Source organism: Scyliorhinus canicula, chromosome 9, assembly GCF_902713615.1.
Source record: "Scyliorhinus canicula chromosome 9, sScyCan1.1, whole genome shotgun sequence".
Lineage (NCBI taxonomy): Eukaryota > Metazoa > Chordata > Chondrichthyes > Carcharhiniformes > Scyliorhinidae > Scyliorhinus > Scyliorhinus canicula.
The window spans coordinates 178,638,892-178,666,645 of NC_052154.1; the positions used below are offsets into that span (position 1 = coordinate 178,638,892).

At 45.7% G+C, this 27,754-nt stretch overlaps 1 protein-coding gene across 3 annotated transcripts in view; it reads right to left on the minus strand.

Annotated features, from left to right (window-relative positions):
• Window positions 1–27,754, minus strand: part of LOC119971929 (leucine-rich repeat-containing protein 4C-like) — a 1,202,445-nt gene that overhangs the window by 690,073 nt on the left and 484,618 nt on the right. For 2 of the 3 annotated variants that reach the window (XM_038808269.1, XM_038808270.1), the window contains exon 3: window positions 4,316–4,382. The exons of the other annotated variant lie outside the window; for it this stretch is intronic. The gene's annotated coding sequence lies outside the window, so the exon portion shown is untranslated. The remainder of the gene's footprint in view (window positions 1–4,315; window positions 4,383–27,754) is intronic. 3 annotated transcript variants of the gene reach the window in all.

Below are 27,754 nucleotides of genomic sequence, written 5' to 3' on the forward strand. Positions count from 1 at the left end.
TGAGAGGAACAATGAGCATGTAGTCCAGAGTTCAAAAGTGTGGTTGCAACCCTATGTTAGCAGTGAATCTTACCGGAGATAGATATCAAAGAATTAGGTTTGAAGGCTTGACAAAGAGCCGTCCAGACTCAAAATGTTAGCTCCGTTTTCTCTCCTCAGTTGACGTCAGACCTGCTGAGATTGTCCAGCATTTTGAGTTCAGGGTTGAATGTGATGTTGTCATGAAAAATCTAACAATTTGGACAGAGAAGTCTCATCAATAGACAAGGCCATAGGAAATAGTGAGGTTGAGTTGTAGCTCCAAATATGCAGAACAACATTCATGTATGGACATAATAGCTTGCTGAAAGTAGAAAGTTCCAGAATTCATGGGAAAGAGGGAGAGTGAGTTGAAAAATCACCTAAAGTCCTGCTTGGCCCAGAAGTGCCAAGAATGAAGGTTATCAAGGGAAGAGGTGAAGGAGAGGAGAAATGGAGAGGCAGAAGATAAGGAAAAAGTTTAAGGAGAGCCAAAAAAGGTTAAATATAGTGAGGTACTTATACAGAAATTGCAAAAGGTATGGGGCATGGCCAAGCCACCATGGTCGCTTTAGCAGGTTAAATAATGGGAAGAGCCGCCAAGAAGATTAGAAGGATTTTGGTAAGGGATAAGATACTGCAACTGTGAAACAATTTTTAGTCAAAGGCAGGGTGTCAATGAACCATCGGCAATGGGATCGTGGATGGAAAGTACCTCGCTCGCAAGTGAGCGGGAACGAGACAGGTGAGGTCAACTAGAAAGATGGCAAGGGAGGTCAGTTGAGGTTTGTGTTCATAGACAGACAGTGGATGGAATCCTGTCAAGGGATAGATCTGGCTTTTTAAGAGCGGGAGAGGAGTTTGAAGTCTCAAACAGCAGTCACAGAGAAGAAAATTATTAAAACATTAAAAGACTCTTTCCTAAATCTTACTGCCTATTAATCAATCACCTTCGGCATAAAACACACATATCCATCAAATTTGCCGTGTCCATCCAAACCATGATGCTGGAGAACAATCATTTTGTTCATAGCATGAAGAACAAACAGTAAAGATCCAGCATATGCTTATGCCTCATCACTTCAGCAAGTATGCAGGCCTCTTAGCAATTACCAGTGATGGGCTCACAATCCAGAAAAACAGACAATTCCAAGTAATTGGAGATCCCAGTTATAGATGCTGTAATGACGCCAATTTAATTTAACATTGCTTAGCAACATCATACTAGTATATTGCTATACATTCCAAATATCAGATGGCAGTTCAGCGCAATGTTATTTTCTTAATTATTGATTTCCTGAACACGGTTTTATACAATGCATCACTGGAAATGAACAAAGTATTCATTATATGTTTAGTAATGGAAACATTCTGGAGTGGATTGATTGCGTGTGCTCTGGTGCCTACATTTACATAAGGAAGAATGAAAAGCTAACTAATTAAGCAGATAAAGGCTCCAATGTTTTCAGAATGGACACCACTGATCCAGATTCACACACTGTCCTTAATCACTGGAAATTGCAAAATCATGCATGAGTCCCTGAAAAATGCCAGGACCAACATACATAATGTGCACATTACTGTACAAAAACTGCACAAAAAGGGAAGAATGATGTGCTCCAATGGGGGTTCCAAACGTGACGCATAATTGAAAGCAAGAAGAGGCGTCTTCATGATGCATAACAATAGAGGCGAAAGATCACGGAATGCATTGCAGGAAGCCACCACCTTCTCTGGGGCAGCTAGTGATGGGCAATAAATGCTGGCCCAGCCAGCAAACCCGATAGCTATCGTGAAACCCGCAGCTGCAGTCTTTGCTATTCGGTTCCAAAAAAACAGGCGGCCATTCGGCCATCTGCTGTCAACCCTGCCTGAGAGATGACTTTTTCCAAAGAAGGAAAGACAAGTAGAGGTAAAAAGTATAGCTGAAACCATCCCTGCTCTCCTTCCCCACCCCCCCCACCTCCCCCCATCCAGTTCAATCACATCAATTTTGTCGATGGTGACAACAGCCAGGGGTTATACCGCAACCATAGCATAGAAAAGCATCCCAATGTCATACGGGGATAAACAAATGTCAAGCCAAAGAAGCAGAGATTAGGAGGGTCAATGGAAAGAAGAATGAACAAGCTAAATTTGAATGAGGAAAGTCTTTGGAGGTGAGATGGGTGGAATTTCCCAAATCATAGGCCTCATTGGTTTAAGGGATAGCCTGATAATGGTGGGGCACAATGACAAGGATATAAACAAGTGAGGAGAGTCTGGAGAATGGAAAGCCTTCAGAAACTGGGGCAGAGAAGTGGGATATGGTGTCTGCTAGAGCTAGGAAAAGGTGTAATCATGTCGAGAGGTATAGACAAAAGCATAAGAGTTTCAATTTTATTTTCTTAAAATACATATATTGTACCTCAAGTGTCAAATATTTTCAAGAAATGGTCATTATTAACATGTAATGTATCAAGTATCAAACAAACATGTCATATTCTGCATGTGTTATCATTCTTTATTCAATCCATGATAAGTTTATTGTCAAGCTTTGTGTTATTAATTCGTAGGTAATGGGTTCCACAAGTAAGGCCAATGCACCCCAATTACTCTTGAGACGGTTGAGCCGTGCTCTTGTATGCACAACTGGCTAGTTTGCTAGATTATTCCAGAGGGCAGTGAAGAATCAAGCTAATCTCTGTGGATCTGTGGTCAAAAATAGTCCAGATTTCCATCCCTTAAAGATGTTCATGAATAAGATGTGTTTTTATGATAATTTAGTACTTTCATGGTCACAATTCCCATTACTATCTTTTTAATTCCGCATGTATTTCATTACCAGATTTCAAATTCCCCAGCTTCCATAACGCTATTTAGAGCATTACAATCTTCCTGCTCTTATCTGCTAAAATTGCTCACAATTCCAGGATCAGTCAGGAATGCAAAGATATTCCCTGGCTCGCTTTCTTTAGTGCAACCTTTCCTCATTAACCCCTCTGCCCTATCCTCTCCACGTTCACCGCCAACAAGTGCAATGGACTTCCCTGCTCCGAGGATTAAGGAGAAGTCAGCTGCCCCTATGGCATCCCTCCCTTCTGTTAGTCCACATGGCCAAGCTTCCTCTATTGGCTCCTCCCTTCCTGAGGCTTGACTCCCGTCTTTCCGAGCTGAGACCATCCAAATCTCATTCACTTATGTCTTAACTCACAGGTCCCATTCCTCCATTACATCTGTGCTGACTTGCATTGGCTCCCAGAAAGTAAGATCTTGATTTTAAAATTCACATCCTTGTTTTCAACTCTATCCATGACCTTGCTCCTCTTTATCTCTGGAACTCCCTCCCAAGATTACTATGTTCCTCCAATTCTAGTCTCTTGTGCATTCCCAATTATAATTGCTCCACTGAACCTTCAGTTGCCTCGGCCCCAAGTTCTGGAATTCCCTCCCGACTGCTCTCTGCCTCGCTACCTCAATTGTGTCCTTAAGACACTCCTTAGAACCTACCTCTTTGACCAAGCTTTCCATCATTTGTTCTAAGTGTCTCCTTATGTGGCTAGATGTTATTATGTACTTTGTGAAGTGCCTTGGGACTTTTCCTTATGCTATCATGGGAGGAGTGTGCCAATGGCAAGGCCAGCATTTATTTCCCATCCCTAATTGCCCTTGAACTGAGTGGCTTGCTAGACCATTTCAGAGGGCATTTAAGAGTCAACCACATTGCTGTGGATCTGGAGTCACATGTAGGGCTAGACCAGGTAAGGGTGTTGGCTTACTTTCACTGAAGGACTTTAGTGAACAATCGATGTGAGAGTTGCCATGGTCATCATTACTGAGACTAGCTTTCATACATTCCATTTTGTATCCATGTCCCCAGAGCATTAGCCTGGGCCTCTGGATTATTAGTCCAACGACATCACCACTATTCCACCATCTCCCCTGAATATTACATTAAAGGTGCTCTAAGACATAAGGAGCTGTTGTTATTATTTGTGACCTTTGAATGACTAGTCAAGTACCATAGGCACTGTGCTACCATAATCTGTAAGTAGCAGTGATAGAGTGCTGTGGTACACAGTGTAGATTCAGTAAGCAATACTGTGTTGTGTTATTCACTGGGGGAAAAGGAAAAAAATCACAAAACAAAACAAGGCCACCACTTGTTGCCAAGTTAGACAATCGTATGCTCTGTGCAAACTTTCAGTGCACATTATCCATCATGTTTTTTGCTACTTTCTTTGGCTTCCAAGGATATATCTGGCGTTACATTTCAGTGAATCCCCTGGGATACTCCAGTTAATGGAGTCAGACTCACCAGTTAAAGCAAGTGAAGGATATTTCTTTTCTTCCACAATATTTGCTGCAGTTTGAGTCTCAAAGATCTGGAAAAAGACAGAGAAAAAACGCTCAGCAAAGGTCGTGACTACCAATGTCTGTAAAGAGTAAAAAAAACATTTTTTAAATGGACATATGTAAATTAAAGAGGGAGAACACAATGGTCAGAAATTATACTGGAATAAAGTGAGAAAGCGACAAAGATATTTATCTGCCTAAGATCTGTTTCACAGATTTATGCTGTTAAATGTTTTACCACTGTAACATGCAACTCTTAACAAACTAGTTTATGTTGTTTACTTTTAAAAGTATTTTATTCCTGCTGTGCTTAACACCAACTATCACTTCAACGAACATTGGAAATGCAGTATAAGCATCGCCAATGCAACACTAGGTTGAGTTCAATGAATGACAATGAATGAATAATACCTGTGAAAACAGGTTTGTTTAGACACTGCGGACAGAGGTTTCCACACCTGCCACGTGTTTCGTGGTGGTGGAGGCGCCCCACCATTAGCCGATGGCGGAATCAGAAGCTGTCAACGGGCTTTTCTGATCTATGCCAGGATACCTGCAGCGGGAGATCTCCGCCGGTGAGAAAGGCCAGAAAATCTTGCTTCCCTATTGTAATTCCTTTATTTTCTATTCTGCGGGCTTTTACAGTATCCCAACCTTTATTTCCAAACCACAACACCCCAGTAGAATGTGCTAGTTGGACTGGTCCAGGAACACCCCCAGACCAATGTGCTATTTGGCATGGCTCAGTGATATCACATTTTGATGGACTTGGCCAGCAGCTAATCGACTCTATTGAAATCCCAGAACTTGGCAAATACTAGATGTGGATTGGTCCGGATTGTTCTGGACGGCTCCTTGCTGTATGACTCTGTGTGGGTTTTGGTTTGATCTGAACTCAGGTGCTGAGCAGAACTCTGTTAATTATCTCTCCCAGAAAAGGTGGATCTTTCGCTCTCTGATATGTCGACTGGAGCTCATTCCATGTAAACAGAACAGCCAGTATTTTCTCTCTATCCAGCCTGACAACACAGTTGAGGGGAACTTTCCGGATTCCTCTTCCTATAAGGTCTTGTGAAAGCTGCTGCTCCAATATTCTGTTAACTGAGGCAAGCTGTTGGTCAGTCTGCTGAACCTGATAACAGGTAAGTAACTGAATGGACCTGAAGTGTATCTTCCATGGTAAGGCTCAGGTCAACACATGTAAAAGGGTCGCCCAAGAGGGGTTCCCACAGGCTGAGAATCTAGCCTGAATGTTCCAGCTAGAAGATCCAAACCAGTTGGTGGTTTCAATACTTTGCGTCCTGAGAAGATAGCTAACTACAGAGACTACAACCTCAGCAGCGAAGATACTCATCTCGCATCCCCACCTAATCCCCCTCACTGTGGGTCTGTGTTGTTTGTGTGTGGTTGGAGGGTGGGATGGTGGAGGGGAATAATTAAATTAGCAGACCATTGTTCTAAGATCACCATGACATGTTTATCTCTTCTCGCTATAAATAAACTTTTTCTGTATGTTTTAATTACTAATGTGGTGGCTGTAAGTTATTGCAGCAGTCAAGGCCAAAGATCTCAGAAATTTGACACAAGTTAAACGGCCAATTCACTTATGTTGGGACTCCAGCACGTGTGTGGTTGGAATTAACCGTGCACTCACGCAGGGTGTTGTAACAGTTTGGCCTAACTTTGTATTGTAATATAAGGCAGGTTCTGGTGGAAGTGACTGGGGTCTTGGCTTTCAACTGGAGAGATGGCAAGAGCCCCAAGTTGCCTCTTTCCAGTAAGCCCCCCCGCAGTCCAGCAGTGGGCCTGCCGCTGCGACCAAGGACCCCCCAAATCCAATCAGAGGCTAGCAGCTCTATTGAAAGGCACTGTCACCAGGGAAAAGGTGGCTGTTGCCTTTATGAAATCCATCCCAGGTCTAGGGTTGTCGATTGACCCTCAGCTGCAGTTGAGTGATGGCAGGAGGGGGTTTGCAGAGTGGGAGTCATGGGAGACCAGGATGGAGGAGTTCAGGGGGGGTTGGAGGGAAGGGCAAAGTTGGCAACCTTGGTTATGGCTGGTTTTCATTGGTGCTGCCATCCTGATGCCAGTTCCCTAGACCAGGCAATGAGTTCATTTGAACTAGGACCCTTTCCCCCCAAATTAATCAGAGTTGAGTGGGATGGTGGTGGAATCCTCACCCTCTACCCTCCTGCCAGATTAAGTGTCCCCCGACACCAAACACACCATGACGGAAAGCAAAAGATTGCTCCCATAAATATGCCTGTCCAAAGTTTGAACAGCAGTTCCTGACTGGCATCCAATGTACCATTTTCGGCTTATTGCAGATCACAAGCAAATTGTTAACTTCATAGAACATAGAACAGTACAGCACAGTACAGGCCCTTCAGCCCACAATGTTGTGCCGACTATTTATCCTAATCTAAGATCAACCTAACCTACACCCCTTCAATTTACTGCTGTCCATGTGTCTCTAAGAGTCGCTTAAATGTCCCTAATGACTGACTCCACCACCTCTGCTGGCAGTGCGTTCCACATACCCGCCACTCTGTGTAAAGAACTTACCTCTGACATCTCCCCTATACCTTCCTCCAATCACCTTAAAATTATGTCCCCCTCGTGACAGCCATTTCCACCCTGGGGAAAAGTCTCTGGCTATCCACTCTATCCATGCCTCTCATCACCTTGTACACCTCTATCGTCACCTCTCTGCCTTCTTCGCTCCAGTGAGAAAAGCCCTAGCTCCCTCAACCTTTCTTCATAAGACATGCCCTCCAGTCCAGGCAATATCCTGGTAAATCTCCTCTGTACCCTCTCCAAAGCATCCACATCCTTCCTATAATGAGGCGACCAGAACCGGACACAATATTCCAAGTGTGGTTTAACTAGAGTTTTATAAAGCTGCAGCAAAACCTCACGGCTCTTCAACTCAATCAGCCTGTTAATGAAAGCCAACACACCGTACGCCTTCTTAACAACCCTATCAACTTGGGTGGCAACTTTGAGGGATCTATGTACGTGGACCCCAAGATCCCTCTGTTCCTCCACACTTCCAAGAATCCTGCCTTTAACCCTGTATTCAGCATTCAAATTTGACCTTCTAAAATGAATCACTTCACATTTATCAAGGTTGAACTCGATCTGCCACTTCTCAGCCCAGCTCTGCATCCTGTCAATGTCCTGCTGTAACCTGCAACAACCCTCAACACTATCTACAACTTCCCCAACCTTTGTGTCATCGGCAAACTTACTAACCCACCATTCCACTTCCTCACCCACGTAATTTATAAAAACCACAAAGAGCAGAGGTCCCAGAACAGATCCTTGCGGGACACCGCTGGTCACCGACCTACAGGCGGAATACTTTCCATCCGCTACCACTCGCTATCTTCTTTCGGCCAGCCAATTCTGTATCCAGACAGCCAAATTTCCCTGTATCCCATGCCCCCTAACTTTCTGAATGAGCCTACCATTGGGAACCTTATCAAATGCCTTACTGAAATCCATATGCACCACATCCACTGCCCGACCTTCATCAATGTGTCTCGTCACATCCTCTAAGAATTCAATGAGGCTTGTGAGGCATGACCTGCCCCTCACAAAGCCATGCTGACTATCTTTAATCAAACTATGTTTTTCTAAATAATCGTAAATCCTATCTCTCAGAATCCTTTCCAATATTTTGCTCACCACAGACGGAAGACTGATGGGTCTGTAATTCCCAGGGATTTCCCTATTCCCTTTCTTGAAAAGGGGAACAACATTCGCCTCCCTCCAATCATCCGGTACTATTCCAGTGGAGAGTGAGGAAGCAAAGATCATCCCCAATGGCGTAGCAATCTCCTCCCTCGCTTCCTGTAGTAACCTTGAGTATATCCCATCAGGTCCAGGAGACTTACCTATCCTGATGCTTTTCAAAATTTCCAGCACATCCTCCTTCTTAATATCAACCTGTTTGAGTCTATTAACCTGGTTCACACTGTTTTCAAGAGAAACAAGGTCCCTCTCAGTGAATACTGAAGCAAAGTATTAATTTGGGGCCTCCCCCATTTCTTCAGACTCTAGGCACAAGTTCCCTCCACTATCCCTGATCGGCCCTACTCTCACTCTGTTCATCCTCTTATTTCTCACATAAGTGTACTGCGCCTTGGGGTTTTCTCTAATCCTTCCCGCCAGGGCTTTTTCATGCCCCCTTCTCGCTCTCAGTCCATTTTTGAGTTCCTGCCTGGCTACCTTGTAACCCTCTTGAGCCGAGTCAGATCTTTGCTTCCTCAACCTTACGTAAGCTTCCTTCTTCCTCCTGACTAGAAGCTCCACTTCTCTTGTCATCCAAGGATCCTTCACCTTACCATTCCTTCCTTGTCTCAGTGGGACAAAACAGTTCAGCACTCGCAGCAAGTGCTCCTAAAACAATCCCCACATTACTGTTGTGCATTTCCCCAAGAACAATTGTTCCCACTTTATGCTCCTCAGATCCTGTCTAATAGCAGTATAATTTCCCCTTCCCCAATTAAATACCTTCCCATACTGTGTGTTCCTATCCCTCTCCATGACTATGGTAAAGGTCAAGGAGTTGTGGTCACTGTCACCGAAATGCTCTCCCACCGAGACATCTGACACCTGGACGGGTTCGTTGCCGAGCACCAAGTCCAATATGGCCTCCCCCCTAGTCGGCCTATCTACATATTGAGTAAGGAATCCTTCCTGTACACACCTGATAAAATCTGTTCCATCCAAACCATTTGCACTAAGGAGGTTCCAGTCAATATTAGGGAAGTTGAAGTCACCCATGACAACAACTCTGTTGCTTCTGCACTTTTCCAAGATCTGCCGCCCAATCTGTTCCTCTATCTCTCTGCTGTTATTGGGGGGGGGGGGGGGGGGGGGGGGGGGTGTCTCAAGAAAACTCCCAATAAAGTGACTGCTTCTTTCTTGTTTCTAACTTCTGCACATACTGACTCAGTAGACAAACCAACCTCAACTACCTCCTTTTCTGCAGCTGTGGTGCACTCCCTAATTAACAGTGCCACTCACCCTCCTCTTTTACCTCCCTCCCTATTCTTCTGAAAACATCTAAAACCCGGAATATCTAACAACCATTCCTGCCCCTGTGAAATCCATGTCTTCATAATGGCCACAACATCGTAGTTCCAAGTACTGATCCATGCTCTAAGTTCATCTCCCTTCTTCCTGACACTCCTTGCATTGAAACAGACACACTTTAACCCATTCCACTGAGTGCAACTTTGCCCTATCAACTGTCTATCCTTCCTCACTGACTTGCTGTCTGCTATTTCTGCCTGTTCAGCAGCTACCCTATCCTCTGATCCATAGCTCTGGAGCCCTGTAGCCACGTGTTCAGCTGCACTCGCTCTCTGCTCCTTGCCTCACTTGCACGTGGCACCTGTAGGAATCCTGTGTTCACTACTCTGCTTGTCCTGCTGTTTAGCTTCTGATCTAACTCCCTAAAATCACTTTTTAGATCCTCATCCCTTTTCTTAGCTATGTCGTTGGTGCCTATGTGCACCACAACTTCTGGTTTCTCAGCCTACCCCTTAAGAATCCTGTAGACTCGATCTGAGACATCCCTGGCCCTGGCACCCAGGAGGCAACATACCTTCCAGGAGTCTCGCTCGCGACCACAGAATCTCCTATCCATCCCCCTAACCATTGAGTCTCCTATCACTATTGCTTTTCCATTCTCCCTCCTTCCCTTCTGAGCCATAGAACCAGACTCAGTGCCAGAGACCTGGCCGCTAGGGCATTCCCCCGGTAGGTCATCCTCCCCAACAGCACCAAAACGTATACTTGTTTTGAAGGGGAACGGCCCCAAAGGATCCCTGCACTGTCTGCCCGTTTGTTTTCCTTTCCCTGACTGTAACCTACCTACTCTCAACCCGTACCTTGGGTGTGGCTACCTCCTTGTAACTCCTCTCTATCACACCCTCTGCCTCCCGGATGATCTGAAGTTCATCCAGTTCCAGCTCCAGTTCCCTAACGCGGTCTCTGAGGACCTGGAGCAGTGAGCACTTCCCGCAGGTATAGTCAGCGGGGACACCGGTGGTATCCCTCACTACCCACATCCTACAGGAGGAGCATGCAACTGCTCTAGCCTCCATCCCCTCTGATCTCAATTCACAAAGAGATTTAAAGGGGGAAAAGAAATAAAGATTAAACACCCATTAGACCCTGATACTGTTGCTACTCTTCCAAGTGGACCCTCGAAAATTGGTAATTCTGTGAAGTGAAAGAATGATAGCTTGCTGCCCCCCCCCCCAAACAAAAACCAAAAACAAACACAAACATTTTTTTTTTTAATTAAAAATTATAAAGCCCAAATTAAAAAACCCAAAAACAAACAACTCTTACCTTACAGAATGTAGCTGCCCTGTGGGCCAACTGGAACTCTGGCCTCCGACTCTGCTCCCAGTCAGCTGCACTCTCTGTAAACTCCTAGCTCCCTTCTCACTCTTTGAGGAAATGAAATGAAAGGAGCACCTTACTCCATCCTCAACCAACTCCCTCAGTCCACAAACTCTCACCAGAGCACTCAAATGCACCCAAATTCAGCACTCCCTCAGTCACTAAACTCTCACTATAGCACTCACATGCACCGAAATTCAGCACTCCCTCAGTCACTAAACTCTCAGTGTAGCACTCACATGCACCCAAAATTTTGCACTCCCTCAGTCACCAAACTCTCACTATAGCACTCACATGCACCTAAATTCAGCACTCCCTCAGTCACTAAACCTTCACTATAGCACTCAAATACACCCAAATTCAGCACTCAGTGCAAACAAAGTCTGCACTGTAGCTGGCTTACCTTTACACTGTGACTATAGCCTCTGAAAACTGGTCTAATCCAATTAACTAATTAACAAGCTCCAGCTGCAAGTCGCTGCAAGTAGAACCTTTGTTTAAAGCTGATTGAAAATTCACCTGCTTCTAAACCAAACAGCAACTTTTAAGTTAGTTAACTAAATAAAAGAAAGACTAGACTTCAGGGGCAAAATTCTCCGACCCCTAGCAGCCCCCCTAGCAGGGTCGGAGAATCGCCTGGGGCCGCCGAAAATCCGGCCCTCGCCGTGGCAGAGATTCTCCGCCACCCGGGAAGAGGCGGCAGCGGGAATCACGCCACTCCGATCGGCAAGGCCCCTGCGGTGATTCTCCGGCCGCGATGGGCCGAAGTCCCGCCGCTGGGAGGCCTCTCAGCTGCCGTGGTTTGAACCGCCTCTGGTGGCGGCGGGATCAGCGGTGCGAGTGGGCCCCCGGGGTCCTGGGGGGGGCGGGGGGGCGATCGGACCCCGGGGGGTGCCCCCACGGTGGCCAGGCCCGCGATTGGGGCCCCCCGCTCAGACTCCGGGCCAGTGCCCTGGGTGCACTCTTTCTCTTCCGTGGCTGCCACGGCCTCCGCCATGGCAGAAGCGGAAGTGAAACCCACATCACAGATGCGCCGGTGGCGACGTCAGCGGCAGCTGGCCACTAATGTCACCGCCGGCGCATGCGCTGACCGGCGAAAGCCTTTCGGCCAGCCCCACTGCCGGGGGCGCCGGTTTTATGCGCCAGTCTTCTGGTGTCAACTGCTCTGGCGCGGGGCTAGCCCCTAAAGGTGCAGAGAATTCCCCACCTTTGGGACGGCCAGACCCCGGAGTGGTTGGCGCCACTCCCCTACGTCGGGACCCCCCGTCACGCCGGGTAGGGGAGAATCCCGCCCCAGATAAGAATGAACCCTTAATATCCCTCAGTCACCAAACTCTCACTATAGCACTCAAATGCACCCAAATTCAGCACTCAGTGAGGGGGGGTAGCCTCATGGTGGTATCTTCTGCTCTTGTCCTTGTAGATAGTAGTGGTCGGGGGTTTAGAAAGCGCTGCCGAAGGAAACTTGGGGAGTTCCTGCAGTAAATCTTGTAGATCAGTGTTTTTCAAACTTTTTTGGCCAGGACTCCTTTTTACCAACCGACCATTATTTGGGAGCCACACCGGCCGACCTTCGCCTCCCACGCCAGCCTTCATGATCCATGCCGGCCAAACTTTGTGACCCACCATTTCTGCTTACCTTTAATGTGACAGGTGAGCCTGCTTGGTCTTCATGATCTCACTTGCTTTGTCATTCAAGGTTACATTTCTGGTAAGGACTTCAGCTGATGATTTAAGTTCTCATTGCATGCGTTAAAAAAAATCAAGAGGTTTTTCCTAGAACTCGCCATGCTTTGGCTTCAATTGCCTTTCAAGTTTTGAGGGTTTCAAACTTCATTTGCCAGTATTTCCATGCATATAACACACATGGGCTTCGCAACCTGATTTGCATTGGCACAATTAATAAAGCCATACCTTAAAATATCATCTTTATACTGCTTTGTTCCTGATTTCAGATTCTTCTTAATGGTTTCAAATCCCACCACTATAAACAAAGAAAACAATGCCAGGGCACTGCCATCTTTGCACTTCCAGGGTGCCAGGGTGCCAAGGTGCCAGAGGGCAGTGCCTGGGCACTTTTCAGCCATGACCCTGGCCACCTGAGGGATTCAATGGCCTCTGAGGCCTCCAAACATAGTTATCAACCACCTTCAACTGCTTCATCAACGACCTTCTTACCATTTATAAAGGTCAGAATTGTGGATGTTTGCTAATTATTGTGCAAATGTTCAGCACCATTTGCAACTCCTCAGATACTGAAACAGTTGGTCTCCATCTTCAGCAACATTTTGCAACAATCAGGCTTACACTAAAAGCTGCCAAATAACATTTGAGCCACATAAGTAGGCAATGACTATCTCCAACAAGAAATTCTCAACCATCTCTTCTTGACATTCAATGGTATTACCATCACTGAATCTCCCACAACCAACATACAGGAGGTTACCGTTGACCAGAAATTGAACTAGACTAACCATATAAATGCTGTGGCTACAAGAGCAGGTCAGAGGCACGGAATTCTGTCAAGAGTAACTCACCTCCTGATTCCCCCAAAGCCTTTACATCATCTACAAGGCTCACAGGACTATGATGTAATTCTCTCCACTTGTCTGGGAGCATGTAGTTCCAACAACACTCAACAAGTTCAACACCATGCAGGTCAAAGCAGCCTGCTTTGTTTGTACCCATTCATCATCTCTAACATCCACTCCCTCCACCAACAATGTTCAACAGCAACAGTGTGCACCATTTACAAGATGCACTGTAGCAACTCATCAAGGTGGACAGCACCTTCCAAAGCCGCAACCTCTACCACCTAGAAGGACAACATCAGCAGATTCATGGGAACACCACTATCTGAAAGTTCCCCACCAAAGCACACACCACCCCGACTTGGAATTATATCCGTGTTCTTTCATTGTCGATGGGTCAACATTCCCCCAAACAGCACTGCGGGTGTACCTATGCCATAAGCACTACATTGGTTGAAGAAGGTAACTCAGCACCAACTCCTCAAGGCATGGTCAATAGAAATGCTGGTTCAACCTGTGATGTCCAGGTCCTGTCAAAGAATAAGTAGAAGCCATACACACATTATAAATGATGTGTGTTTTTCTACCCTTCTCGTTTTGTTTTTCTCTCTTATTTCCTCAGTTGCTGTTTTTGCTTCACGTTTTATGCCCACCTGTTTCTTGATTTTTGAAGACTTTACTCTCTGATTCATCTTTCCGACACTCTGTTTGATATGAAGCAAAGGATCAATGGCTCTGTCCCTTATACTCTGCCAGTCATTGCTTAATTAAGTCCCTGCACGTCTGACTTCAATTCAGGTTGGTTCTAGAGTCTTGCTTGCTGCCAGCAAGATATAACTTGATCACAGGTGAAATCTCCTTCTCTGGATTATAATATTCTACTGCCACAGTGTGTGAACTATTTCCCTGTATGTTCTGTGTATTCAAGTCATGTTCCATAAGATCATAAAACCATAAGACATAGGAACAGAATTAAGCCATTCAGCCCATCAAGTCTGCTCTGCCATTCAATCATGGCGAATATGTTTCTCATCCCCATTCTCCTGCCTTCTCCCCAAAACTCCGAATCCCCTTATTATTCAGGAACCTATTTATCTCTGTCTTAAAGACACTCAGTGATTTCCACAGCATTCTACGGCAAAGGGGTCCACAGATTCACCACCCTCTGAAAGGAAGAAATTCCTCCTCATCTCAGTTTCAAAGGATCATCCCTTCAGTCGAGGCTGTGCCCTTGGCTTCTAGTTTTTTCTACCAGTGGAAAATCCTCTCCACGCCCACTCTATCCAGGCCTCACAGTATCCTGTAAATTCCAAGACTGGGCTACTTAAAATTATCTGGTGGACATGAATCTCCAGATGAACATTTTCAACCATGAATTTGTTTTACAGGAACCCTTATTTGAAAAGGATTAACAACTGAGCAAAAATAGCACACTAAGTAATTTTGAGATTATGCAATCAGGTAAAATTGAGCTGGTGTGACCCTTAATCGTTGAATTTCAGAAGAATGAGAGGCCATCTTATTTAAACATAGAAAGGGCAAATGGGGAAGGGCAATAAATGCTGGCCAAGCTAGTGATGTCCACATCCCATAAATTAGGGGGCTTCAAAGGTGCAGAGGGGATGTTTCCCTTTACAGGGGAATCCAGAATTAGAGCCACACAAATTGCAAGATAATCCAGGAGTTCCTCAGTTGTCCTAGGCCCAACCATTTTCAGCTGCTTCGTCAATGAGCTCCCTTCCATTATAAGATCGGAAGTGGGAATGTTACACAATGTTCAGCAGTCCATGTCCAAATGCAGCAAGATCTGGATAATAGTCAGGCTTGAGCTGACAAGTGGCAAGTTGCAATCATGCCGCACAAGTGCCAGGCAATGACCATCTCCAACAAGAGAGAATCTAACCATCGTCCTTTGACAGTTAATGGCATTACTATCATTGAATCTCCCATTCTCAACATCCCTCTGACAAGAAACTGCATTAACCAGATGAATACCATGGCTACAAGAGCAGGCTAGGAATCCTGCTGTGAGTAACTCGCCTCCTGACTCCACAAAGCCTGTTGACCATCAACAAGGCACAAATCAGGAGGGTGATTCAATATTCTCCTCTTGCCTGGTAAATGCAATTCCAACAACATTCAAGAAGCACACCATCCAGGAAAAAGCAACCCGCTTGATTGCTCCCCCTTCCACAAACATTCAATCCCACCACCACCGACGCACAATGGCAGCCATGTGTACCATCTACAAGATGCACTGCAGGAACTCACTAAGGTTCTGAGGCCGAACATTCCAAATTTGTGACCTCTACCACCTAAATTCACGAACAAGGATAGCAGAGACATGGGAAGACCACCATCTGAAAGATCCCCTCCAAGCCACCCAAAATCCTGACTTAGAAATATCTCACCATTCCTTCAATGTCACTGGGTCAAATTCCTGGAACTCCCTCCAGTGGGGGTTTGTGCATCAAAGGGACTGCAGCATTTCAAGAAGGTAACTCACCACCACCTTCTCAAGGACAATTAGGGATGGGAAAGAAATGCTGGCTTAACCAGAGACGCCCATATCCAGTAATGCAATAGGGAAAAAATAGTTTGGACCAGTATACTGATTTCTCAGTTTTTACTGTTTTTCGTTCTGGGAAAATATTTTTTTTTTTTAAATTAAGATGGAGAGGAGAAGGACTTCCTTCTCTCAGACAGCCTTTAGTGTTTGGAATTCTCTTCGGAGGCTGGGTCATTGAATATGTCCTGAGTTGAGTTCGACAGATTTTCGATCAATAAGGGAGTCAAGGGTTATTGGATACAGGTAGAAAACTGAAGTTACAGCCACAATCAGAATAACTGTTATCTCATTGAATGATGGAGCAGGCTTGAGAGGCTGAATGGCCTATTGTTGCTTCTTTTTTAATGATATGATGTTCAGTACGTGTTCTGCTAAAAAATGGATATGATATATTAATTTATTGATTTATTGACTTCACTAATACTCTGTAATGTGAAAAGTCAGGCAGTGAAGTATAGAACTGGAGCCAGGTTTTATACATTACACGCTTTTATTTGCAGGACCACAGATTACATAGACTGCACCTCTAATCCAACAGCCACCATTTCAGCCTGTTCCTATATATATGGACCACAGCTAAATGCCCAGTTAATGCTCACCGCCTGAATACAATTAAACACTCAATTAATATATAATTGTCTTACAACACCAGGTTAAAGTCCAACAGGTTTGTTTCAAACACGAGCTTTCGGAGCACGGCTCCTTCTTCAGGTGAATGGAAAGGCTTGTTCCAGAAATGTTTATATAGACGCAGTCAGAGATGCCCCGGAATGCGAGCACCTGCAGGCAATCAAATCATCAAAGATGCAGAGAGAGAGGTAACTCCAGGTTAAAGAGGTGTGAATTGTCCCAAGCCAGTTCAGTCGGTAGGCCTCTGCAAGTCCAGGCTTGTTGGTGGTGGCCGAATGTAATGCGACATGAATCCCAGATCCCGGTTGAGTCCGCATTCATGCGTGCGGAACTTAGCTATAAGTTTTTGCTCAGCAATTTTGCGTTGTCGCGTCTCCTGAAGGCCTCCTTGTAGAATGCTGACCCGGAGATCAGAGGCTGAATGTCCTTGACTGCTGAAGTGTTCCCCAACTGGAAGGGAACAGTCCTGCCTGTTGATAGTCGCACGATGCCCGTTTATTCGTTGTCGCAGTGTCTGCATGGTCTCGCCAATGTACCACGCTTCGGGACATCCTTTCCTGCAGCGTATGAGGTAGACTACATTGGTCGAGTCGCACGAGTATGCGCCGCGTACCTGGTGGGTGGTGTTTCCACGTGTAATGGTGGTGTCCATGTCGATGATCTGGCATGTCTTGCAGAGATTACCCTGGCAGGGTTTTGTGGTGTTGTGGTTGCTGTTCTGAAGGCTGGGTAATTTGCTGCAAACAATGGTTTGTTTGAGGTTGCGCGGTTGTTTGAAGGCCAGTAGTGGGGGTGTGGGGATGACCTTGGCAAGATGTCCATCCTCGCTGATGATGTGTTGGAGGCTGCGAAGAAGATGTCGTAGTTTCTCCGCCCCAGGAAAGTACTGGACGACGAAGGGTACTCTGTCAGTGGTGTCCCGTGTTTGTCTTCTGAGGAGGTCGGTGCGGTTTTTTGCTGTGGCGCGGTGGAACTGTCGATCAATGAGTCGAGCGCCATATCCCGTTCGTACGAGGGCATCTTTCAGCATCTGTAGGTGTCTGTTGCGCTCCTCCTTGTCTGAGCAGATCCTGTGTATACGGAGGGCTTGTCCATAGGGGATGGCTTCTTTAATGTGTTTCGGGTGAAAGCTGGAGAAGTGGAGCATCGTGAGATTATCTGTGGGCTTGCGGTAAAGCGAGGTGCTGAGGTGACCGTCCTTGATGGAGACGAGTGTGTCCAAGAATGGAACTGAATTCTTCAGTGTGGTCATCCCCACACCCCCACTACTGGCCTTCAAACAACCGCGCAACCTCAAACAAACCATTGTTTGCAGCAAATTACCCAGCCTTCAGAACAGCAACCACAACACCACAAAACCCTGCCAGGGTAATCTCTGCAAGACATGCCAGATCATCGACATGGACACCACCATTACACGTGGAAACACCACCCACCAGGTACGCGGCGCATACTCGTGCGACTCGACCAATGTAGTCTACCTCATACGCTGCAGGAAAGGATGTCCCGAAGCGTGGTACATTGGCGAGACCATGCAGACACTGCGACAACGAATAAACGGGCATCGTGCGACTATCAACAGGCAGGACTGTTCCCTTCCAGTTGGGGAACACTTCAGCAGTCAAGGACATTCAGCCTCTGATCTCCGGGTCAGCATTCTACAAGGAGGCCTTCAGGAGACGCGACAACGCAAAATTGCTGAGCAAAAACTTATAGCTAAGTTCCGCACGCATGAATGCGGACTCAACCGGGATCTGGGATTCATGTCGCATTACATTCGGCCCCCACCAACAAGCCTGGACTTGCAGAGGCCTACCGACTGAACTGGCTTGGGACAATTCACACCTCTTTAACCTGGAGTTACCTCTCTCTCTGCATCTTTGATGATTTGATTGCCTGCAGGTGCTCGCATTCCGGGGCATCTCTGACTGTGTCTATATAAACATTTCTGGAACAAGCCTTTCCATTCACCTGAAGAAGGAGCCGTGCTCCGAAAGCTCGTGTTTGAAACAAACCTGTTGGACTTTAACCTGGTGTTGTAAGACTTCTTACTGTGCTCACCCCAGTCCAACGCCGGCATCTCCACATCATAATATATAATTAACATGCGATGGAGAAACGCTTAATGTTCAAAGGCTATGGGATTGAAAATGATTACAATGTTAACAACGAACAGGTTTGTTACACTTGCAGCTAGGTAGAGTGAATTACCTCAACTAGACATCTGTGAATTGTCTATTAAGGCTCAACATTGTCCAACTGATGCCAGATAATGCCATGAATGCCTTTGACCGTCTCCAAGGTCAACAATCTGAGAATGTCAGTACCCATTGATTGTTATCACTATAGAACGTGTGGTTGATAGAGAGGGAGTAGAAAAGGTTCAGAAGGATGGTTCCGGGGATGAAGAACACAAATTATGTCTATACGTTCGAGGACTCGGGACTGTTCTCCTTTGGGTAAAGAGAAATTTGAGAGGAAGTTTGCTAGAGGTGTTCACAATCGTAAGGGTTATGGACAGAGTGGATAAGGAGCAATTGTTCCCAGTGGCGGGTATCAAGAGGACATCAATTTAAGGTGATTGACAAGAAGAGCTGTGATGACATCCGGACAAGTTTTTTACGCAGCAAGTGGTCACAATCTGGAATGCACTGCCTGAGAGCGTGGTGAAGGCAAATTCAATCATGGCTTTCAAAAGAGAATTGGATCATTATCTGTAACAACTTGAAAGAGCAGATTGCGTGTTGATAAACTTAAATTCTGTTGAGAACACACATTTCAAATGCTGACATACCTGTCGCCATCTTTCCTCTCACCCCCAGCAATGACCTCCAGTTGAGTGACAGGATGGAGGGGCAACCAATCTACTTACTATAGTTACTCCCCATTAAGTTCTTTATGTGGTTAACATAGAACATAGAACATACAGTGCAGAAGGAGGCCATTCGGACCATCGAGTCTGCACCGACCCACTTAAGCCCTCACTTCTACCCTATGCCCGTAACCCAATAACCCCTCCTAACCTTTTGTTATGGTCACTAAGGGCAATTTATCATAGCCAATCCACTTAACCTGCATGTCTTTGGACTGTGGGAGGAAACCGGAGCACCCGGAGGAAACCCACGCAGACACGGGGAGAATGTGCAGACTCCGCACAGACAGTGACCCAGTGGGGAATCAAACCTGGGATCCTGGTGCTGTAAAGCCACAGTGCTATCCACTTGTGCTACCATGCTGTCCAATTACTGCAGCAACATATCTGATAAACAAAACATTTGTAATGTCTGTGGTGAATGGATTATACCAATAATCCACCAGTGTATTTGTATCTGTACTGTTGCACTTGTATTTGTATCTGTGCTATGCTGTTGCCCTTGTGGGCTTCTCCTATGGGCCATTGTATGGCATTATCCATAGGGGAACATGTTGGGGCATGTATGGGCTCCGCCCATGGCTCCTCCCCTTGAAGGGAGGAATAAAGAGCAGTCGAGCTGTAGGCGGTTCTCAGTATTGGTTCAGTCGCAGGCAGGAACTGTTCTAAGTTGATTAAAGCCACGGTTCACTTCTACTCATATCTCAAGTGAATTGCTGGTCGCATCAATGTCTCTTGTCTTTTTCTTGCAAAACACGATAGGAACATTGTCTCCTTTACAAATATATGTCTCTGAAGTGCTCTGCTGGAATGGTCAGAGTGCTGCAGCTCTATTAAGGAAGGTTTCAGAATATAAACAATGGGAACATGCTGCACTAAAAGACGAGTCACTGGAACTGAGTGGTTCTGTATTGAACAGCTTGTTGGATGTGTCAGGAAAAACAGCTGCAAGGCGAGCACACACACTCCAGAGGCGGACAGTGAAACATCAATCACGGGTTAATCTTGCATTCGCTGGGATGTTTCTCTGGCTAGAATGTGATCCACGTGTCTGAGCATTATTTTGTTCTCAACCTGAGCTCAAAATGACAATGAACCAGTCTCTGAAATGATGGCTCCTGGACATCCAGCATGGTCCACTTCCAAACTTACGCACGTACACAGGATTGTCTATTTTGAACATATAAGCACTGCTGTGTAGGTCGCGATTCAGTTTCTAATTGCGTTGTTTCAGTCTCACCAGCCCCTCCAAATTGGGAAACACTAAATCCAGACATGTGCACAAGCGGCGTTTCACCAGCAGCTCTGATGGTGTAGAGCCGGCGGTAGTCTGTGGTGTTGTGTGGTAGCAAGAGGAGTCTGGAAAGTTAAAACTCTAACGTACCTCCAGGCAATCTCTTCACACTGGCTCTAAAGGTCTTGACAGTTCCTTTGGTGAGATCTTTTGAAGAAGGATGCCAGGCCAGTTTTATGTGCCAGATGCTGTTCGAGTCTGTGAACCTCTGAAATTCTGCGCTGGTGAAAGCTGCCCCATTATCAGAGGCAATAATCTGAGGCAAACCATGCACATGAAAGGGGTTATGTAGCTTCCCGATAGTTGCAGCTGAAGTTGACATCTTTACCTTGTAGCTTAAAAGCTACTTCGAATATGAGTCGATGAGTAACAGGAGCATGGTGCCTAGAAATGGTCCCACATAGTCAATATGCAGTTTGGATTGATGAGTATGGTCCATTCAGAAAACTGGATAGGCTGAATTATTTCCAGGTTTTCCACTCTTCACAACTCTGCTTTCACGTTTTCTCTTAGTGAGTAAGGCATTGCTCTGGCCTTGAGGAAGAATTGTATTGTTTGGGGATTGATGTGTATTTAGGTTTGCATGGCCTTCATGTTTCCCAATTCATCCTGAAAAATAGTGTGATATTTCTTCAAAAGCTCTGGAATTCCATCCAATTACATCAAATGGAATATATCTGACCAGTCATTTTTATTTCTTGCAGACAATCTTGACCCAAAAGGCTGGGCCTCTCCCCATCTACAACCAACAGTGGAAACTGGCCTTTCTGCGGGATGTGGTAATGGGAACAGCAGCAATGCCCTTGAGGCAAATGGGCTCTCCAGTGAAGGTTCTCGGTTGGGGAGATGAACTCTCCAATGTCAATTGCTTACTCATTTCAGTGTGGTACTTGAACATATGCTCCCCAACAACAGTAGCTGAAGCACTAGAGTCCATCTCCATCTGCAATTGTTTGCCATTCACCTGTACTGCCACTGCAATGGGCACAGATTTAACAGCAGTCACATAATAGAGAGTTTGCAGCAGCAGCATCAGCTCCTGCAGTGTCAGCCGACTCAATCAGTTTAATACTCTACTCGGTGGTTAATTGATGTTTTGTTCTGCATTGCCAAGCCAGCTGTCCTCTCTTGTGGCTCTGCTCCCACTCCATGATTCCCTCCACACCCATAGCAAATGCATGTCTTGCAGCAACGCATTGTAAGTAGACTTCCCGACTAGTCGTTTGGTAGACAGGGACTCGTGCTGAAAATCAACTGTGCCACTCTGTCCTTAGCGGCAGGCCGCTGTTTAAAATGGTCCATTGCTTCCATGCTGCAAATCTTGAGAATCTTTTGAAACACAGCGAGAAAATGTTACAGAGCATGTTTCAAATCAATATCTGATTCAGCAAGAAACCTACACTGTTTAGCTTTGTCATATACCCCGCGTAGCAGCCTGTCCTGCAGCATATCGTTCAAAGCATCCCCAAACCCAAAGTACTCAGTGAGCTGTCTCAGGTTCACCACAAAGGTAGAAATTGAGTCCCACAGAGCACAAACTCTTGTGTTGAACCTGAGGCGCTACATAATGACAGAAGCTTTTGTCTTAAAATGGGAATTTACAAACTCCACAATTTATTGTACGAATTACCACTGGGTGTGTTCGGGGCAATCATCTTCATGATAAGATTATGGGTTGGATTTTCTGGTCGCTCAGAAGCCTGCCTCTCGGCACGGGAGTCGGTGAGCCATTCGCTGGTGGCGGGATTCTGTTTCCGCCCTGTGAATGGGATTTCCCATTGAAGCCACCCCACTCTGCTGGGAAACCTGCAGGCAGGAGTGAGTGCAGGACCAGAGAATCCCGCTGACAGCGAATGGCCGGAGAATGGCCGGGGCAGCAGGGTAGCATGGTGGTTAGCATAAATGCTTCACAGCTCCAGGGTCCCAGGTTCGGTTCCCGGCTGGGTCACTGTCTGTGTGGAGTCTGCACTTCCTCCCCCTGTGTGCGTGGGTTTCCTCCGGGTGCTCCGGTTTCCTCCCACAGTCCAAAGATGTGCGGGTTAGGTGGATTGGCCACGCTAAATTGCCCGTAGTGTCCTAATAAAAATAAGGTTAAGGGGGGGTTGTTGGGTTACAGGTATAGGGTGGATACGTGGGTTTGAGTAGGGTGATCATGGCTCGGCACAACATTGAGGGCCGAAGGGCCTGTTCTGTGCTGTACTGTTCTATAATTCCAGCATGTATGTTTCACTTCCACACACGCAGGGTAGAGATTATCCTCATCAGTAATTTCATTCACAATGGTACAGAAACCAAGTCTCTCGACATACTGACTCAATCCTCAGCATTTGCATCACACGGGTTGGTCCGCCTGAACAACAACATGATCAGTAAGTCTCTTTCTTCTTGTTTCTGCAGGTTCTGGCTGCTTTATTTCTTCTTGTGCTTCCAGTTTTAAATATGGTTGGAGCTTTAAGACAGGAACCTTTATTTCTAAACCTGAGGCTGTCAGCAACTTGTTGGTTCGGTCTTTGAGTTTCCCATGCTTTTCTGGTTTTGGCGGGCTCCCAGAGATCGTGGGCCTTGTTCCTCTGACTGAGGAATCACCGGAGAAACCTTTACAACATCAAGGTCATTTCTTTCTTTTGTTTTCGTTCTGCATGTGTTGCCTTTTTTTTAAAACTTTGGGGGCTGCCGGTCCTCTCCCAGCAATATTCCCACACTTTTCAAGATGGAGCAGATCATAGTGATGGAGGGTCTTTCTCCAAAAACTTTTACAACTGATGTAAATCTTGTACAGATGAGCTTAAGTTTTTTTTTTAACTTTGGCACGAGCTTGTTGCTTTTGAACTTTGTGATACTTCCAGTAAACAAGGTGAAGGGCGCAGTTTAAGTTAGATTTATCCTCATCGCCAGTGTAATATAAAATGAAAATGAAATGAAAATCGCTTATTGTCACGAGTAGGCTTCAAATGAAGTTACTGTGAAAAGCCCCTAGTCGCCACATTCCGGCGCCTGTTCGGGGAGGCTGTTACGGGAATCGAACCGTGCTGCTGGCCTGCTTGGTCTGCTTTCAAAGCCAGCGAATTAGCCCTGTGCTAAACAGCCCCAGTATATAATAACTTGAGGAAGGAGCAGATTTGGTGAAGATAAATGCAACTTTTATTGAGAACATACATTGCAATGTTTCGACGTTTGTTGCCATCTTTTCTACTGGAAGCTACTTGGGGCACAGTGGCACAATGGTTAGCACTGCTGCCTCACAGCCCCAGGGACCCGGCTTCGATCCCAACCTCGGGTCACTGTCTGAGTGGAGTTTGCACATTCTCGCCGTGTATGCGTAGGTTTCCTCCGAGTCTTCCAGTTTCCTCCCACAGTCCAAATATGTGCAGGTTAGGTGGATTGGCCATTCTAAATTGCCTCTGAAACTGCAGGAATAGGGTGGTGTGTGGGCCTAGATAGGGTGGTCTTTCAAAGGGTCGGTGCAGAGTCGATGGGCCAAATGGCCTCCTTCTGCATGTCGGGATTCAATGATTTTGTATCAGTGCCGCCTCCCCCGCTTCGATTGATTGACAGGAGAGAAACACAAATAATCCAATTACAACATTCTCTGAAGCCACAAAATTTGCAGAGTTCCAGGGAAAAGTAAGGGGAGGGCATCAGATGAGTTTCTTTTCCAGATAGGCAGTACAGGCTCGAAGGGCTGAATTACCTCCTCTGTGCTGCAATCATTTTGTGATTATATGATTCAATGCTGGTGCTCCTCAGTATAGATGTAATTCCCAACTGAGTGGTATTGAGGCCCACTCTTACTGGCCTCACAGACACCCGACGGTATTTTTAGCAACCGCTAAAACTAAAAAAAACGTCAATTTTGTACAGCATCTTCCGCAAGTTCACTATGTCCCCAAAGCACTTTGCAGTCAGTGAAGCACAGTCACATGGGCGATGTGAGAAATGTTCAGGGAGATGGTGGCGTAGTGATAATGTCACTGACTAGTCATCAGTGGCCCAACCTAATGATTTGAAGACACAGGTTCAAATCCCACCACAACAGCTGGAAGAATTTAAATTCGACCAATAAAATCTGGAACTGAAAGCTAGTTTCAGGAATGGCGACCATAAAACTATCTTCAATTGTAAAAAAATCCATCTGCTTCACTAATTCCCTTTATGGCTTCCTTACTCTGTCCGGCCTGCATATGTGGCTGATTCTTAACTAACAACTGAAATGGCCGCGCAAGGCACTCGATAAAGGGCAATTAGGGATGAGCAAAGAACGCCGCTCTTGCCGGTGATGTATGTCGCATAAAAGAATATAGTAGGAAAAAACATGGCAGACAGTTTGCACACTGCAAGCTCCCACAAACATCAATAAGGTCGGCAATAAGATAATGGGTGTGATACGGTGCTCCTTTAAGGGGGCGAGGTCCCCAAGTGCCATGTGACCCCATGGGCCAATTGAGCCAGAGCGCATCTACCCTGGGGGTAGAGCGCAGTTTTCCCAGTTAGTTAGGAGTTGGGATTCTCGGAACATGGTCGCCTTTTATTTCACTCTCTGTATATCGTTATTACCGAATAAAGTGTGATTCGTTAATCAACTTGATGGTCGCTTGTCTGCCAGGATATTACAATGTGCATTTTAGTGATATTAGTTGACATTTAAGCATTGGCCAAGATATGGTGGGTATTGTCCCTTTGCTTCTGAAAGCAGTGCCATGGGATCTTTTACGCGCACCTGAGAGGGTAACTGGGGCGTTGGTTTGACGTCTCATCCAAAAAGATGGAGCCTTTGACCATGCAGCACTCCCACAATTGAGTGTCATCCGAGGACAGGCATTCAAGTTTCTGGAGCGAGTACAGCTGAAAGCACAGATGGTGCAAGTAATTGACAAACTCAGGTGATGTGTCAATAATGCTTGTGCCTCATGTCATGGAGGTGAGACCCATTTTCAGCTCTCATGCGTTTCTGGGAAATCACTGCATTCAAACTGGATATCATACTAGCTTCCCCAAATACAAATGGAGCTTTCTTTTTTAACGAAAAAAATCTAAACACAGTGAGTAGTCTCTAATTTACACAATGTTGACATCAAGTCGGAGAATTGATAAACCTCTGAGTTTTACCATCTGATGAAACCTAGCCAGTACCCAAGTCACATCAAAAATACATTCGAACAGAAATTACTGCAGGATCTGGAAGTCTGGAATACAAACAGAAACTGGCGGAAATACACAGCAGGTCTGGCAGCATCTGTGGAGAGAGAAACAGAGTTAACGTTTCAAGTCCATAGGACTCTTTATCAGACCTTGGTCCTGCTGGTTATTACCAATTATCATTGCACTCAAGATGAGCGTTGCCATCTCCAGAATTTTTACACTGCCAGGCTATCCATTGTAACCTATTCCTTGTATTATTTAAAATAATGATATTTATTAATGACACAAGTAGGCTTATTAACACTGCAATGAAGTTACTGTGAAAAGCCCCTCGTCGCCACACTCCGGCGCCTGTTCGAGTACACAGAGGGAGAATCCAGGACCTCCATTTCACCAAACATGCCCGTCTTTCAGGACTCGTGGGCGAAATCGGAGCGCCCAGAGGAAACCCACGTGGACACAGGGAGAGCGTGCGGACTCCGCACAGACAGTGACCCAAACCGGGAATCGAACCCGGGTCCCTGGCGTGGTGAAGCAATAGTGCTAACCACTGTGCTTCTCAGTCACATAAGTAAAGAAATGTATTTATCCACTGTGTCAGTATGCACATGGTAATGTCTGCTGAAAGCCACATTCATTTGATTTGCAAAAAATAACAGTGCACTTAAAAAGTAATTTTGCTTTGCAAAGCAAAGGCTACACAACAGTGCATCACAGAAAACAACTGAAAATACCTTCCTGCTGAAGATGATTAAAATGAGTAGTCTGCTCTATCCATGCATAAACAATTTGACAACTGTGTGCAAATCCAGTTTCTCCAGACAGTGGAAATACTTCTAAAATATCCTCATTATCCATCTTCTGGGGTCCACTTACAACAAAGTGCTTGTATATTGCAGGACAACAACTTGCTTGTGTTAAATGATAAAAACAAACATAAATAGCACTTGAAATCTCCTTGAGTAAGCTTTCTACCAATCCAAAATAATTGGCACTCATAGGTAGCAATATGAGATCCACGGTGATCCTCATTAACTCCATTGTTAGCCTCATTGAGTAGGCATCTCACTGTCCTGGTACACTGGGGCAGCCAGCACCTGGCTTAATGGTGTGAAGTATTTCATCTGCATGGTGGATTGTTTCTGCTCATTCATGGGACATCAGCATCACTGGCAAGGCCAGCATTTGTTGCCATTCCTAATTGCCCATGAGAAGGTGGTGGTGGTCCTCCTTCTTAATCTGCTGCAGTCCATGTGGTGCACGCAGACACAGAGTGCTATTGGAGAGGGGTTTTGACGCAGCAATATAGTTCCAAGTCAGGTGGTGTGTGGCTTGGAGGGGAACTTGCAGGTAGTGGCGATCCCATGAACCTCCAACCCTTGTTCTTCCAACTGATAGAGGTCGCAGCCTGGAATGTGTTGTTGAGGAGCTTTAATGAACTGCTGCAGTATATTTGTACATCCAGCCAGTCTGATGGAATTAATTTTTATATGGTGGATGGGTTGACAATTAAAAAGGCTGCTTCATCCCAAAAACAAATGGAGAATTATTCCATCACACTCTTGACTTGTGACTTGTAGACTGGCAACTGGCTTCAGGGAGTCAGGAGGTTAATTACTTACTGTAGAATTCCCAGTTCCTGACCTGCTCTTGTAGCTACAGCATTTAGATGGCTACTTCAGTCAAGTGTCTGGTCAATAGTAACCCCGAGAGTGTTAATCGTGGGAAATTCGGCGATGGTAATGCAGTTATACATCAAGGGGCAGTGGTTTGATGCCTTATTACTGGAGATGGCCATGACCTGCACTTGTATACTTGCCACAAATGCTACTTGCCACCTCTCAGCCCAAGCCTGATTGTTGTCCAAGTTTTGCTGTTTGTGGACGCACGCTGCTTCAATATCTGAGGAGCTACGAATGGTGCTGGACATTGTTCAATCATCG